Source organism: Peromyscus maniculatus, chromosome 1, assembly GCF_049852395.1.
Source record: "Peromyscus maniculatus bairdii isolate BWxNUB_F1_BW_parent chromosome 1, HU_Pman_BW_mat_3.1, whole genome shotgun sequence".
NCBI lineage: Eukaryota > Metazoa > Chordata > Mammalia > Rodentia > Cricetidae > Peromyscus > Peromyscus maniculatus.
Genome location: NC_134852.1, coordinates 8,429,258 through 8,447,556, shown reverse-complemented (window position 1 = coordinate 8,447,556; position 18,299 = coordinate 8,429,258).

Sequence of the window (18,299 nt, the reverse complement as noted above, 5' to 3'; positions counted from 1 at the left end):
GGTTGCAACCAGATGACCTGACTACAATCCCCAGTTATACTAAATAGCAAAGGTCTGTTTACCAACAGTGAACTCCTCTACATGGCAGAGGAGTTCCTTATTACTAGTGTACTGCTATCCACATATAAGAGCATAAGCATAAAAATTAGAGAAGTAAAACATTACAGAGAACAATGGTGAGGCCCAAGAAGTAAACATAAAAAAAGGGAGACCTATAAACCCCATGATTAATAATTGCCAGAGTTTTTAATTAAGTTACAGAAGTATAAGAAACCACCAACAAAACCTGGGCAGATATCTCCTGCTCATGGACAGGCCAGAACAGTCAGAAGATCAGGTTAAGGACATAACAACAAGAAGAAAGATAGGCTGCCCTCCAGCATGTGTAACTCTCCAACTCAATAGGTTCAGTTCTCACAGACTCAACATGCTGCCTCCCCTTCTTGCCCTACCATCTAGCAAAACTGGATTTTTTTTTACCATAAGTGGAAAAACAAGATACTCTGTGATAAAGTCAAATTCAAACAATATCTGTCTACAGATCCAGTCTTTCAGCAGACACTAGAAAGACAGCTCCAACCCAATGAGATCAACTATACCCTTGTAAAAACAGGAAATAAATAATCTCACACTAGCAAAAGCAAATAATGGAAGAACATGCATGCTCATATAGATGCCCATCCATGCACACACTCAGAGAAAGAGAGAGAGAGAGAAACACTACCACTACAACCACAAAAATAACCAATGGAAAAATCGATAAAGATAAAGTTTCAATTCTTTACATCTATGACCCAAACACAAGGGCGACTACATTTTCAAAAGAAACATTACTAAAGCTTACATCACATATGGGCCCAAACACATTAATAGTTGGAGATTTCAATTCTCCACTCTTACCAATAGGTCATCTAGAAAAAAAAATAAACAGAAAATTATTGGAGCTAACAGACATGACATCCCAAATGAAACTAATAGCTATCTACAAAACATATCACCCAAATGCAGAAGATTATACCTTCTTCTCAGTACCTCATGAAATTTTTTTCTAAAATTGACCACATACACAGTCACAGAACAAGTCTCACCAGATACAAGAAAATTGAAATAACCCCTATATCATAACAGACCACTACAGATTGAAGCTGGAATTCTAGGAAACAGAAACAAAAGAAGGCCTAAAATCATCAAAACTTAAGAACACTCTACTGAATGAAAACTGGGTTAAGACAGAAATAAGAAAGAAATTAATAACATTATAGAATTCATTGAAAATTAATGCACAACATACCCAAACTTATGGGACACAATGAGATCAGTGCTAAAAGTTCATAACACTAAATGCCTACATAAATAAATTGAAATGATCTCATATTAGCAACTTAACAGCACACCTGAAAGCTTTAGAACAAAAAGAAGCAAACACACCCAAGGCAGGAGGAAATAATCAAACTGAGGGCAGAAATCAATAAAAGAGAAACAAAGAGAACAATATAAAGAATCAATAAAACAAAGAGTTAGTTCTTTGAGACAATCAACAGGGTGGACAATGCCTTATTCAAACTAACTAAAAGGCAGAGAGAGAATATCCAAATTAACATATTCAGAAATGAAAAGTAGGACATAACAACAGACACCAAAGATACCAAAAGCATCACTAGGCCATACTTTAAAGACCTGTAATCTAGGGATGGATCAAGCTACACAACTGTCTTAGCTGGCTTTTTATAGCCAACTACCTATGGTGGGACACCTTGTACAGCCTTGATGCAGGGGGAGGGGCTTGGACTTGCCTCTACTATATGTATGTAGAAAGCTCTAATGACTCCCCATGGGAAGCCATACCTTGTTGGAGGAGGAAATCGGGGTAGATTAGAGGGGAATTGTGGAGGGGTGGGAGGAGGGAAGAGAAGGGGGATCAGTGGTTTATATGTAAAGTGAATAAAAAATTCCTTTAAAAAAGAGAAAAATCAAAACCTGTAATCCACAAAATTGGAAAATCTAAAAGAAATGGAAAATTTTCTCAATAGCTACCACTTTCCAAATTTAAATTAAGACTAGACAAACAATTTAAATAACACTATAACCACTAATGAAACAGAAGCTGTGAATGAAAGTTTCCCAAAGAAGAAATTATAGATCCAGTTGATTCTATGGAAGAATTCTTCCAGACTTATGAAGAGCTAATGCCAATATTCTTCAAATTATTTCTAGAAACGTTTTATGAGGCCACAGTCACTCTGATACCCAAACCAAACACAGATTCAATAAAAATACAATTACAGACCAATCTCCCTCATGAATATCAATGCAAAAATATTCAATTAAAGACTTGCAAAATGCATCCAAGGACACATCAAAAAGATCATCCACCATGATAAAATAGGCTCCATCACAGAGATGTACGGGTGTTTCAACATATGAAAGTCTGTCAATATAATGCACCGTATACCATCTGAAAGAAAAAGAAACCCACATAATTTTCTAATTAGATGATGAAAAAGCCTTTGAAAATAATCTAGCATAGCTTCATGTTAAAGAGATATCAGGGATTCAAGTAATATACTTAAATATAACAAAAGCAGTATCCAGAAGGCCTTTAGTCAACATCAAATTATAAGGTGAGAAACCCAAAGCAATTGCACTAAAATCAGGAAAAACACAAAGCTGTCCACTTTCTCTGTATTTATGCAATTTAGTACTTCAAGTTCTGAGTGCAGGAATAAGAGAACTGAAGGAGATCTAGTGTATACAAACTGGAAAGGAAGAAGTCAAAGTATCCTCATTGGCAGATGAAATTATAGTATACAAAACCAATTCCAAAATATTCTACCAGGAAACACCTATACCCAAAAGATACCTTCAGCTAAATGTCAAAATACAAGATTATTTTTAAAAAAAGTCAGTGGTGCTCATATATACAAATGATAAACTGGCTGAGAAAGAAATCAGAGACACAATAAACTTCACAATAGCCACAAATAATATAATTTATCTTTTGAATAACTCCAACCAAGTAAGTGAAAGTCTTGTATGTCAATAACTTCAAGTCTTTTTATAAGGAAACAAATAAATATCATTTGATATTGAGTATGGAATAATCTCCCATACTCACAAATCAGTAGGATTTACATGTTAAATATGGCCACAGTACCAAAAACAATCTACAAATTCCTTGTAATTCCCTTCAAAATTCCAACAAAATTCTTTACATACCTTGAAAGCATAATAGTCAACTTCATATGGAAAAAATAATAAACCAGGATAGTGAAAACAATATTGAACAATAAAAGAACTTCTAGAGGTATCACTATACTTGATTTCAAGCTGTACTACATAACTATAGTAAGAAAATCCAAACTGTATTGGCTTAAAAACAGAAAGGGTGATAAATAGAATCAAATTTAAGACCCAAAATATCAATTTGCAAAGCTAAGGATATGAATGAACAGAAAATTTGAAACCATACTAATACCAAATTATATGTTATTAAAATTCAAGAAAGGGGAAAGGAACATTGAGTTTAGGGAGCATGATGAATAATATTAAATATTTTATGAAATTCACAAAAATTGTAAAATATTTACAAAAAGACAGAAAAAAAAGCTTAGAAAAGTAAGGAGAAAAAACTTATTTAGAGAAAATATTGTACAACCCTCTTAAGACATGAAAAATTGAAAATGGTCAGGTACATGATGGTTAGATGACATGAAACAAATTCAAATCAAATCATCAAGATCACTGAGCATATAATTAGCGTAAGAGATCCTGACATCAGAATGATGAAAGAGGGAAAGAACATGGTTGACTTCCAGGACAGCTAATGTCAGGCTTCTGAGCAAATACCTAGAAGACACAGGAGACCAGGATGACCAGATGAGTGGAAATAAATAACTCTGTTTATAAATGTTTACAACAATCTCCTTCAGAGATGAAGTATATAAAGATTTTTCTCAGAGAAACTGCAGCAGACAGATGTTCATCACAATAAGTTCAGGAAAGGCTGTGGAATTCCTCAAGCTTAAAGAAAAGGCTAGTTATGAGTTACATGAAAAATATCTTCATATAGAAAAAGTAAAAGTAGCTTGCTAAAAGCAATCCAAAATAAGATATTACAATAGTTTGCTGGTAGTACACAAATATTATCTGTAGTGTAGATGTCTAAAGACAAAAAAAAAAACCTAAATGATTTGTCTGGTGACACATATATGTAAGAAGTCATAAATTATAACATCAAAATCTCAATACATTTTAAGGTGGTCAGGTGAGATTGTAATAAAGGAAGATATTTTTTATTTCAAAAATTAATTATCCACCAGTTGTTGTGGTCTACACTTTTAACTGCACCACTTGAGAGGCAGAGGCACGTGAATATCTGAGTTCATGGGTAGCCTGGTCTACAAAGTAAATCCTAGGAGAGTCAGGGCAACACAGAGAAACCCTGTGTTGAAAAACCAGAAATTAAAAGTTTATCCAATATACGTTGATGCCTGACTCAGCCAAGGGCTGTGTCTGGGACAATCTAGGAGAGAGCTGATGGAAAGGGTTCAGAGTCCTAATTTCATAATTCAGAAAGCTCACCAACAAGTCACTCACAGAAGCCACCAGCCAACACCCTGTGATGCCTGCTCTCCTGTTAGAATGAAACCTATCTATTGGAAAGGATAGTATCTCTATGTTTAAAGATGGACTCACCTGCTTGTGTCAATGTCCTGAGGACTAGGAAGAGGCCTGGAAAGGAGAACTCATGATTAACTCATCTTTCTTTTTCAGTAGCCTGGCCATCTGACATCCTTATTTCTGTTGGACCTCTGTACATTAGAATCAGAGTTTACGTAGTTAAGATGAACTCATGTTCTATTATAAAACATGGATGTCAGTGTTTCTGCTGTAGGTAGATCCGGCCTTCTAGGATGATATCTCTACCTTGTTATTCCACACCCTTCATTCCCAGCATTACTCACCAGTGCACACAAGGTTTAGGAGAGCAGACAACATGGTATTCCTTCAGCTGACAAGAGGCAGAGTCAGAATAAAACGTACAGGATGTTGTGAGAGGCTTGAAGAATTTACCTGACCACAGCAAGGAAAGCTTACCAACAGAGCACATCCGTCCTCACCCCCATGTTTATTGATATTTTTCCAAAAGTGTTTCTGTGCAACCCTGGCTATCCTGAAATGCACTTTGTAGGCCAGGTTGTCTTTGAATTCCAAAGTTTACCTGATAGTCTCTCCCAGTTGCTTGGATTAATGGTGTATGTTCACATATGAGGGTTCATAATTGCTCAACCTTTTACCATGGCCTTGGAGGACCATAGGTTCTTGGAAATTTTTCACACTTCAACTCTTCACACACACACAGCATTTACCTTGACCACAACTGGGTTAAACCCAACATCCTTTATTCCAAATAATCAAATTTGATTATTGTACTACAGGTTTGTCTGCTGGTGTTTTTTTACTTCTGAGAGTCAATGCCTCCTCTGGTGTTCTGTGCAACACATCCAATGAAAATTATTCTTGTTATAACATCAATCTTTATGTGTCAATCAAAATGATTATGCTGGTAGTAACCTGTTGTCAGGTTATGACTATTCAATTTCTTAATTGACTCTGTAATTTTTTTGAATAATAAAATTCCACTTATTTATTTTTTTTTACTTTTTTATTATTTTATTTTATTTTACAATACTATTCAGTTCTACATAACAGCCACAGATTCCCTTGTTCTCCCCCTTCCTGCCCCCGTCCCCTTCCCCCCAGCACCCCTCCCATTCCCACCTCTTCCAGAGCAAGGCCTCCCCCAAGGACTGAGATCGATTTGATAGACTCAGTCCAGGCAGGTCCAGTCCCCTCCTCCCAGATTGAGCCAAACGTCCCTGCATAAGTTCCAGGTTTCAAACAGCTAACTCATGCAATGAGCCCAGGACCTGGTACTACTGCCTAGATGACTCCCAAACAGATCAAGCCAATCAACTGTCTCACCTATTCAGAGGGCCTGATCCAGTTGGGGGCCCCTCAGTCTTTGGTTCATAGTTCACGTGTTTCCATTTGTTTGGCTGTTTGTCCCTGTGCTTTATCCAACCTTGGTTTCAACAATTCTTGTTCATATAAACCCTCCTCTTTCTTGCTAATTAGACTTCCGGCTCTCCACCTGGGGCCTAGCTGTGAATGTCTGCATCCAGATTCCTCAGTCCTTGGATGGGGTTTCTGGCACAACTATTAGGGTGTTTGGCCATCCCATCACCAGAGTAGGTCAGTCCTGGCTGTCTCTCGGCCATTGCCAGCAGTCGTTTGTGGGGATATCTTTGTGGATTTCTGAAATTCCACTTAATTTTAAAAATCAATGAAAAAAAAAAACAAGTATATTTTTGTGTTAACTGAAATTTGTTTTAAGAACTAGCATTCACTTTCTTTAAATTTTTTTTTTTCATTTTTAAATTATGTGTGAACATGAACATGTCTGTTTGAGTATGTGCATGTTAGTGCTGATACATTGTAAGGCCAGAAGTGGCCATTGTTTGAATGACCCAGAGCTGTAGTCACAGATAGTTGTGAGCCTCTTGTGTAGACATTAGAAACCAACATTGGGTCCTCTGCAAGTGCAGAAGATATTTATGATCTCTGAGTGATCCTTCTTGCCATTATTTAGCCCAAATCCGTAGATACATGTTTCTTGTGCTGTGTTTTTTCACTTCAATGTTGAATGGTTGACATAGAAATACCTTAGAATGTTTAATATGTACAATTTGACGTGTTGCTTTGCATTCTCAGGCATTATTATATTACAAGGTTGGTTCCTGACTCTGTAGGACTTATTTGTAGCTGGAAGATTCTCCAGTCCTGCCTGGCCCTGGGGTCAGGACAAATCTCTCCCACCTGTGTCCTATAGCTTCTTGGTTACAAGTAAACACAGAGAGACTTATATTATTACCAACTGTATGGGCTATGGTCATGCTTCTGATTAGTTAACTCTCTCATCTTGAATGAACCCGTTTTGATTAATCTACATGTTGCCACATGGCAGTGACATTACTGGTCTGCTGGCATCTTATTGTTCCTTGGGCAGCAGTCTGGTATCTACCCCCACTCCACCCTTCATCTCTCTGTATCTCTGCTTGGATTTCCAACCTGGCTGCAAGCTTTCTTGCCATAGACCAAAACAGCTTTATTTATTATCCAATGGGAGCTACACATATTCACAGCACACAGAAAGACCTCATGAAGCTTCTTCTTTTCTGTCTAATCAAAAAGGAAGTTTTTAACTTTAACATAGTAAAATTAAATATAACAAAACAGTTACCAAGCAAGAATTACAGTTACAATATCTAGTCTATTTGTATTTGGCAAAATTAAAGAAAATATTCTATCATCTATACTATTTTTGTGAGTCTAAAGTTTCATATGTAATTTATCTTTTAACATGACTAAGGAAAACTATAATTATAACTTTCTAATCTTCAACTCCATCAAAGACCCCAGAAGGATATATTACCTAAGAAAACAGGAAGTGCATTGTCAGCAACTTACAAAATCTAGAAATGACAGAGACATCTAGCTGCCTGGACAGTCATCCAAAGTTCCTCTGTAATGTTGGGGCATCTATTTTCATCCTATAGTCATAGAGTCTCTGGCATATCTTCCAGTGAAACAAGAAATTTTAATGACTGTTGTGCCCATTCTGGGAAAGTTTGAAAGCAGGAATCTTAACTGGCAAAGTTCAGTGGTCACCTTCCTATGTGTCCTGCATGTCCAGTTTATATATCATCCTGTCAAGCAGTCAATGAAAGAGAATTTTTTGCCCAGTGAATAACTTTTGCCACAAAGAAAGCAAACTCCATACCTAATTAGTTTCTTTGGTGCCCATGGTTTTCTTTGAGGTAATTGGTGCTTCCAGTAGCAGATGTTTCTCACTGTCCAGAAAAGTCTAAGTTCTTAAAACATATTAAATGCCATATTCTGTAGGTCTTTGAAGTTTTTGAATATTATCTACCTAATTGATAATATATCTCTATATATCTAGAAAACTTAACTAACATGATTGTAAGTTTTGTTATCATAAATGACTAATTATTCTGTATTTTTAATTATAGATTACAATTTTAAATGAGTTGCATAAACATAACACCTTAAACAAGAGTAAAATATATTGATAGTATAACAAAGTCAACTTTAAATTTGTATCAATAAACCAAAATCCATAGCAATGTAAAACATTTCAAATAAGTGTTTATTCTTTAAAAGTAGATTGAAAAATCTACCCTTTCATCCTATCATATCTATATCCTCTTCTTTTTCTTTAGAAAGAGACTGCATTAAAATCAACCCCCTTTAAATAAAAATAAACATTTATAAACAGTATTTTGTGAATTTAGGCATAGCTTCTCATACTTCTTGCTGCTGGTTGGGGGAGTTGGCAATCTTATGGGGATCCTGAAATACTTAAAAATTATAGTTAAATCTTGGCTATAGTAGTCTGTGAGGCTGTATCAACCTTTCAAGGGGTCTTGTTTGATCAAAGTATTTTAGCCTGGAAGTAATTCATAGTTTCTCATCTTCTGTGGAGACAAAATCAGAACCTCTTTTCCAAAGCAACGTATTCTTAGATATGAATATTGAAGTCAAGATATCTTTAAAATATACATATGGGTTTAACTGAGTAGCCTTTACAATCAAATATCTCTCTCTAGTTAAAAATCCCCAAAACAATATAATAATGTTTTATCCAGATTCTTTGTGTAATTTCCAACTTTATGTGGCTTAACTTTCATATTATTCTGATTGTTTCTTTAAAGATTTTATTTTTTAAAACTATTTCATTATATAACTGTCTATATTCTTTTTCCTCGCTCTTCCAAGCCTACATACATTTCTACACATACTGTAAACTGTTTAGAGTTTTATTCCATCTGCATCTGTCTTATTGTGAATCTGTAATAATTTTTGACCATTGGTTTAAACTGGAGTGTGGCTAGGACTGAAGTGGGAGCTGGCTGCTGGCTCCACCCATCTCAGTTTCTCAACATGGGACAGGTATGTTTAATGCCAGCTCTGGGGGAACCATGCTCACTGCTGACTCTAGGAAGCAGTGGGTCTATGCCTCCATCCAGCAGCATGTAGCCCAGGAACCTTTTTTCTGTACTAGCAAAAGCTAAAACCACTATGTAGTACACTGCATGGCTTGGAAACACCCCTCTGTACTGCAGCAGGAATGTGCCATGCTGTAGGTTAAGCCCACACATGGAGAACCCACCATTCTGTAGCTCAAGCCTGCAAGCTGCAGCATCTCTGTATCATGGCTTGCCTGAGAGATACAACTAGGAAGCTGCTTTTAGCTCTGTTTTAGAATCTTTTTAAAAAAGCTTTCTCAGGGTTTAGGTAGAAATTCTTGCTACCATGTTGGGTGACAAATGTAGCTGAAAGTTTCTCTAGTCCTGCTCACAGTTGGGACACATCTCTCCCACCCATGTCTGCAGCCTCTTGGTCCCAAGTAAACACACAGAGGCTTATATTATTTACAAACTATATGGCCTATGGGTCAGGCTTCTCGCTAGCTTACTCTTTCATCTTAAATTAACCCATTCCTATTAATCTACATGTTGCCACACGGCCATGGCATTCGTGGTCTGCTGGCATCTTGTTGCTCGTTGGGCAACAGGCTGTTGTCTCTCCCCACCTCCCCCGATTCTGCCCTTCTTCTCTTTGTGTCTCTACATGGATTTCCGACCCGACTGTAAGCTTTCTTGCCAGTGGCCAAGAGCTTTATTTATTATCCAATGGGAGACTCCACATATTCATTGCATACCGAAAGGCATCCCATAGCACTTATTCTCCAATTCCATAGGACATATTAAATACACAACAGTGAACCTAGATGAGAAACATCAATATTGTAGTGATGTATTTCTAGAAGAATCTGTCAGAGGACAAGAACCTGAAAGACATTGCAAGGAAATGGGATTTTGAAACAGGAATAACTCACTACACTCACTCTGGGAATGTACTATGTATATGTAATATTCATTATCTTCTATATTTTATTACATTGTTATGCTTTTTATATATTACTCTACATTTTTAAATTTAAAATTTTTGTTGACAGTTTATTCCAAATAAATTATAATTGTATAATTTCTCTGGTTTTTACTGCTCTCAGTCTTTCCTGTATAGCTATTTTGTTTTCTCAAATATAGTTTTATCTTTAATTACGTCTATGTATCTGCACACACACACACACAAGCACACACATATTCCTAAATCTAAACCATAATCTGATTAACCTGCATGATGTTACTTATGTGTATATAATTTTAGTGTTGAACACATTCCTAGGAAGTGCAATCTCACAGCAAACTTCATTTCTTCCTTTTCCTCTGGTTCTCACAATCCATCCACTCCTTCCTACATGATGTTCACTCGGCCTTAGTTGCATGAAATCTGTTATAGATGGATCTGCTGGAGGTGTACAACATACAATCACATGTTCTCTATATTTGTATTTATTTCTACTTTTATAATGATGTTTTTTGAGACTAATCAAAGGTTTTTTTTGAGTTGGAGCTAGATTTATCCGTGGGTATAAAGAAAAATATTAAGATATTCAGAATGCAATTAGGAATTAGCTTATTTAGTAAAGTGGCAGTTGTAGATTTTTCCAAGGTCAAAGGCCTCACTAGCTCCAGATAGTTGGGTAGATTTCCAGAACCAGGCCACATGCCCGTGTGTTTGAGCAAAACTTGAGTCCAGTTAGACAGCTGTGATCTGCCACTAAGATACATGTGCCACTGTTGCACACTTAAGGTCACTGTGCCATGGTGGTCATGAAGAAACTAAACACAGTTTCCATCCTTTACCTTTAGAAATGCCGAAACATCAGCAATAGCTTCCTGGTATTTCTTCTTGACCATAAATGGCTCAGTGTGTCCACAGTGACTAGTTTTAAAAGTAATTACTTGGATATTAGGGAGATGGCTTATGGATTGAAACACTGTCCATCTATGGTCTCTGTCTACCTACCTATATAGTTATTTATTAATTGATCATGTTTTATCTATTATCTTCAGTCTATCAACAAACCTGCCATTCATTCATTTATGTATTTATTTATAAATCTTTCCATTATTTATTTATCAGTTATCTTTCTTCTATAGGTCATCTATTTTTGTGTGTGTATCCTTTTTTTTTAATCTAGGTCTAGCTCTCATATTGATCTGTATATCCATCAGCATTTATTTCCAAAATAAGCACAGTCTTGAGAACCACTCTTAAGTTTTTTGCTCTCAATACTTTCTTTCCAGAATCCCAGTGGTCACTATGAATCCCAGACGGTATGTCATAGGTTGAATAGAGACAACCAAACCCCACCGCTCAAGACCCAGGTTCAGCAACTACAGCAGAACACTAAGGAGACCACTCTATATCCTTGGATGCTACTACAGTTAGATAGTCTTGGTGCTAATAGCAGGTCTAGCTTTTGTGGGAGCCCTGTTTTACTTACTAACTTACTTTCATTTCAGGACTCACTGAGAGGCAAGAATGTGGTGTCCTGTGTGGCCATGATGTTAATATGGCCTCAGCCCACTTAGCTTCCTGTCTGTGTGTTCAAAACAATAGATATTTGTGATAGAGTAGAATGCACAGGATGGTGAGTTCTGATAACCTGACCACATATTTCTGTATCTGTTAATCCAAAGGCAAAAGAACAGTTCCTTCTTGAAATATTTAGTTCTCAATTGATCCTGACTGGAGTCTTAGGAGAGACAGAAGAGTCCTTCTGTTTCTATTTCTGACATTTATGAAGGTTTTCCTCAAAGCATGTCTTTCAGTGCTCAAATTTCTGATTCTTTTTCACCTTAAATTTCTTTTTAATTTTTTTTTCTGGCAGGCTTTATTATGCAGTTCAGTTTCCATCCAGTTTATTAAGCACAGACTGGCCTTACACTCAAGTTTCTTCCCCTTCAGCCTGCCAAATGCTGGGAATATTCGTGCACATCACCACAATTTTATTTAACCACTTTTACTATATTTTTAATTAAAACAATGTTTATTTGACTCACAGTTCCATCATTGTGAGTGAGTCACAGAGATATTCCCTAGAGACAGGCAACTGGTCACATTGCACCCACAGTTAAAAAACAGAGACTAATTAGTTCATGCTTATGTTCAGCTTGTTTTCTTCACTTTTAAACAGTTCAGGATATCCCACTTAGGGAATTCTCTTATTCTTTAAATAGTGGGAAGGTCTTCTCACACCAATTAAACTAAACAGGTAAAATTTCCCCAGACATGCTCATAGACCAAATCTTTGTGATTTAGACCAATTCTCTGTCAGACTCTATTTTGAAGTGATTCTGGATTATGGCACGTTGACTTTTAAAATATATATAACAATAGCAGAAAAATTAAGATAACACTACCATTTAAAATTGCCTAAAATATTTAGACCCAAGTCTTACCACTTTATCTAACTATATCAACCAATCATGAGAATACATGTGAAAAAGGACTGTTAGTCTTCAGCACACCATGGATACAGTTGCATATTCATGTTTATTGATTTACTAGGTAATCACAGCCATTGTGAGTTTATTTGCATAATAGTCATGTCATGTTTAGAAACCAGACTTTCTCAACACTCTTCCCCATAGTCTGGATCTTACATTCTTTTCACTGGGTCCTCTTTTGTGTTGTTTCTGAGTCCTGGAAGAGGTTTATGAAGATGTTTCAAGGTTACTGTTCTTCTGAGAGGTTAGGGAAATGAGGGAGCATTGAATATGACCCAAATACAATGTACATATATATAAAATTTCTTTCCAATTAAAAATTCTTATATTAAGAAGATTTCTACTTTCCTTCCAATGACTTTTTTCTAGTTTTCTCTCTCTTACACACACACACACACAAAAAAAAAAACACACATATCATCCCTTACTCTCTCTCACAGACATATACAGATTGACACATATGTGTACAGATGTTATAATGAAACGCAATACATAGTATTCTAACTTAAAAAGTTAATAAAAATCTAAAATATTACTTTTAAATATATTTTACACATATAAAAATATGCAGTGTTTATCTTTCTGAATCTGACTTATTTTGCTAAACATAATGATTTCATGTTGCATCCGTATTCTTGCATTTGATTTATAGTGCATAAAATTTTTAAGTCCCATGGCCTTTGAAAACCCTTCTCTGCTGCTTTCATGGAAGGCTACTTGGATTAAAGAGACTTCAAATAAAATTCCATCTTCAGGTTCTCACAGTTCCTGTATCCTTAACGCTTGGGACATTGAAGCTGAAGCAGGATGTGCACAAGTTGGAGGATACTTAGTGAGTCCCTTTATCAAATAACAGACAGACAGGCAGGCTGGCAGGCAGGTACACACACACACACACACACACACACACACACACACACACACGCACACGCACACACACACAGATGTATCTCACAGTCACAGTATGAAAATGCAAAAAGAACATATGGCATAGTATCCTACTTGTGCTTTGTTTTGGTTTGGTTTTTGGTTTTTCAGTTTGAAACAAGCTATAGCCATTTGGGAAGTGGTACACTCAACTGAGAAAACTCTTCCACATCATTACCCCTAGGCAAGTCTGTTGGCCATTGTTTTAATTCATGGTTGATGTAGGATGGCCTAGACCGCTGTGGGTGTCACCACTTCTCAGCAGGTCATCCTAAATTGTACAAGAAAGTAGGCTGAGCAAGGCATGAGGAACAATCCAGTATGTGGTGAATTTTCATTGCATCTGCTGCTATTCCTGCCTTCAAATTTCTGCCTTGGCTTCCCTCAGGGGATTGTGACCAGGGATATGTAAGATATGTCATCCAAATAAGCTCTTACCTCAATGAGCTTTTGGTCATGGGGTTTTATCACAGTAAATGGAAACCATATATAAGATTGGTAGTGTGTACATAAGTTGTGTGACTCCTTTTCAGAAGATAAGTGCATTCATCTGTTGATCCCAGTATGGTACCAATGACAGGTCAAATAAATGATCCTTTTAGGTCTATTTTGCTGAACTACTGTATTTATTAGAATTACTTACAGAACTATGGTCTTATGGGCCTGGTTTTGTTTAGAGCTTCACCAGTTTGAGCATTTATACTTTTTTATTCCACAAAGTATTGCTTTTTTGGAATAAAAAGTATTGCTACTTATTTTTAGATCGGTTTAATACAGTAAGATTTTGACAATTTCTGTCTTTCTGTTGTGTGTGTTTTATACATCTGAGTTTTTTCTTTTTTGACATTAAGATATTTTTAGTGTATAAAATAATGGCACCATGATATTTTCATACATACATACTGTCCCTTGCTTATATCTCCTCCCCTACTATCTTCTCTGTTCCTCTTTCTTACCACAGAACTCAGTTCCTATCCCCAAACTTCTCCCATTTCTTCTGCTTTTATAACAAAAACACATAAAGACAGATTGGGTGAATTCACCATAAAAAAGTAAATATACATTTCATGTCACACACACACACACAAACATCCACTCACATTTAAATCTAGATTATGCATATCGAAGAAATTGTCATATTTATCTTTCTTTTCCTAACTTATTTTATTTATCTTGATGACCCCCAGTGCTATCCACTATCCTTCAAATGGCATCACTTCATTATTCTTTATGGCTGCATAAAAATCCATGTGAGATATGTACACCACATTTCTTAACTCACTCATGTGTTGACAGGCATCTAGCCTGGTTCCCTGTCTTGGATACTGTGAACACAGTGGCAATCGACATGTGTGTGCAAGTATTATCAGCTTTCAGTATTAGATACCTTTAGGTACACACCAAGGAGTTATTACTGATCTTTACTACATCATTTTTTCCTTCTCAGATCAGGTTTTTATTTTCAGAAAAATTTTAACATATCAGTTTTAATTATATCAATGTGCATGTATATTTGTATGTTCACATATGCATTAGATCCTCTGGAAATGGAATTAAAGTTGGTTGTGAGCAACCACACATGGGTGACAGGAACTGAACACAGGTCCTCTTCTACATCACAAGCTCTCTTAACTCATGAGCCATTTCACTAGCCCTACTCTCAGTAGTTTTTGTAGCTACCATTTTCAGTGTGTATGCTGTGCAGAGCAGGATATTCAACTGTATGATTCTTAGGTTTGGCACTTTCATAGTACCCCAGATTTCCTGTATGTTTTGTGTTCAGAATGTTTTAGACTTAACATTTTCTTGACTGACTGATTAATCTATTTCCTCTATTATTTCCACTATGTCTGAGATTCTCTCTTCCATCTCTTATATTCTGTTTGTGATGCTTACATATGTAGTTCCTGTTTACTTCCCCAGATTTTCTATTTCCAGATTTCCCTGCTGTTGTGTTTTCTCTTTTGATTCTATTTCCATTTTCATGTCTTGAATGGTTTCATTCATCTGGGTTTTTTGTTAATTTTCTTGGCATTATTTATGAGATTTATTTATTTCATCCAATTTTTATATGTCTTTTCTTCAATTTACTTGAGGGATTTTTAAAAGTTTCCTCTTTAGCGACTGCTATCATCTTCATAAATTTGATTTTGAGGTCATTTTCTTATGCTTCCCCTGGCTTGGAATGTTTAGGTCTTGCTATTGTAAGATAGCTGGGCTCCAGTGGTACCATGTTGCCCTTTCTGATGTTGATTGTGTCCTTATACTGGCATTTTGGCATCGGGTTTTTGGATGATGATAAGTCTACATGCTGGTTCCTGAGTTTGCCACAACTCTTGATGTTTTACTGAAGGTCAGGCTGTTTCTAATAACCCAAGATAATACACCATCCATTGCCTGCTAGCACACCTTACACCATGCCCCAAAGCCTCAGATTGCACCCTTTATCCTGGGTTCCATTTTCCAGCCTACAAATTCAGCAGAAGTCTTCGGCTTTACGGGAGGCCAGGCTGGTTCTAGGTACCCAAGGTAAAACACTGCCCACTGCCCACTAACATTCCTTAAAGCCCACCCAACAGCTCCCGTCAGTACCCCTTCCCCTAGGCTCCATATTCCAACCCACAACTTCAGCAGAAGACTTCTGTTTATCCAAAGCCAGGCTGGTTCTTAGGACCCAAGGAAAGAAACTGCCCACTGCCAGCTTGGACTCCATAAACCTGCCCCAACAGTCCCCAACTGCTCCTTCTTCCCCAAGCTCCATATCCCAGCCCACAACTTTGGCAGAAAACGTCTACTTTACTGGAGGCCACAATATATTAAGAATCCCAGAGACTAAGCGGGTATCCTGAGCCCCAGAGGCCACATGGGCTCTCGGAACCTCAGAGCAACTTTTGCACCCAAAACTCACAGATGTCTCACAGGCTACACAATACCCAGGGGAGGTACCCTACTGGATCTGAAGACTTTCTAGTCACCAGAAACACTGGCCACTTAGGTCAGAAGATCTGAGAGAAAAAAAGAAGCCAAGGAACGAAACACCCATCCAACAATGACAAACTCAGGAGACAATACCATTAATAAAGTTTAACAAAGAAGGGATTCTTATTCATATAGTGGCACCACGTACATATCTGGGACTTGGGATTCCTGAATGCAGCACCCAGACACCTCAGTCAGGTGATTTTAAAGGCCAAGTACCTAAAGTAAACCTTCCGTCTATGTGCAAAGTATCATCTGGTACAAAGAAACCTTTTATTTGGAGAAACAGAAAAATAATTGTTATATGTATAACATATCAGGCAATTAAAAATAAAAACTAAGCAGATTTTATCATGTGCAAATTCAATTTTTATATCTAGTTCTTTTAATTACAGAAACTTCCAACTTTCAACATATAGTTAGCCATCAATATAACGTTAGCCATCCCAATGCATGAGGAAATAATTATGGGAGCATGAGTGAAACAGAATTTGATGCACCCCCAAAAGCCAATGCCAACATGGGTGATGCTACAGGAAACCTGAATCCCTGCAGCTCCCTACATATTGTGCAGCTTGGTAAACTTGAAGGTCTCCTCTGCTTTTGTTATTACTCATGCAAAATTAGGGAGGACCCCTGTGAATTGTGTATGTCTCAGGATCTTCCTGAGTCTTTTGAAGTTTAGTTTACTTCTGGTGTCTTAATGATTTCTCCTCCAAAAGGCAATATTTCAATTCAGAGAAACTAACTTTTCTTTTTTTATATATTTATTTTATTTTACAATACTATTCAGTTCTACATAACAGCCACAGATTCCCTTGTTCTCCCCCCTTCCTGCTCCCTCCCCTTCCTCCCAGCCTACCCCACATTCCCACCTCCTCCAGAGCAAGGCCTCCCCCGAGGACTGAGATCAACCTGATAGACTCAGTCCAGGAAGGTCCAGTCCCCTCCTCCCAGATTGAGCTGAGCATCCCTGCATAAGTCCCAGGTTTCAAACAGCTAACTCATGCAATGAGCCCAGGGCCTGGTACCACTGCCTAGATGCCTCCCAAACAAATCAAGCCAATCAACTGTCTCACCTATTCAGAGGGCCTGATCCAGTTGGGGGCCCCTCAGTCTTTGGTTCATAGTTCATGTGTTTCCATTCGTTTGGCTATTTGTCCCTGTGTTTTATCCAACCCTGGTTCCAACAATTCTCGCTCCTATAAACCCTCCTCTTCTCGCTAATTAGACTGCCGGCGCTCCACCTGGGGCCTAGCCGTGGATATCTGCATCCAGAACCTGGAAACAACCTAGATGCCCTTCATCTGAAGAATGGATAAATAAATTGTGGCACATATACACAATGGAATACTACTCAGCAGAGAAAAGCAATGACATCATGAGGTTTGCAGGCAAATAGATGAATCTAGAAAAAATCATCCTGAGTGAGGTGACCCAGACTCAGAAAGACAAATATGGTATGTACTTACTCATAGGAGGATACTAGATGTGGAACAAGGATGACTGGACTGCTACTCATATCACCAGTGAGGCTACCTGGAAAATAGGACCCCAAGAAAGACACGAGGATCGCCCAATGATGGAGAAATGGATGAGATCTACATGAACAACCTGGACATGAATGGGGGTAATAAAGGGCAAGGGTTGAGGGAAAGAGAGCGGAGATCCCAGCTGGATCAAGAACAGAGAGGGAGAACAAGGAATAGGAGACCATGGTAAATGAAGACCACATGAGAAAAGGAAGAAACAAAGTGCTAAAGAGGCCCACAGAAATCCACAAAGATACCCCCACAAAAGACTGCTGGCAATGGCCGAGAGACAGCTGGGACTGACCTACTCTGGTGATGGGATGGCCAAACACCCTAATAGTTGTGCCAGAAACCCCAT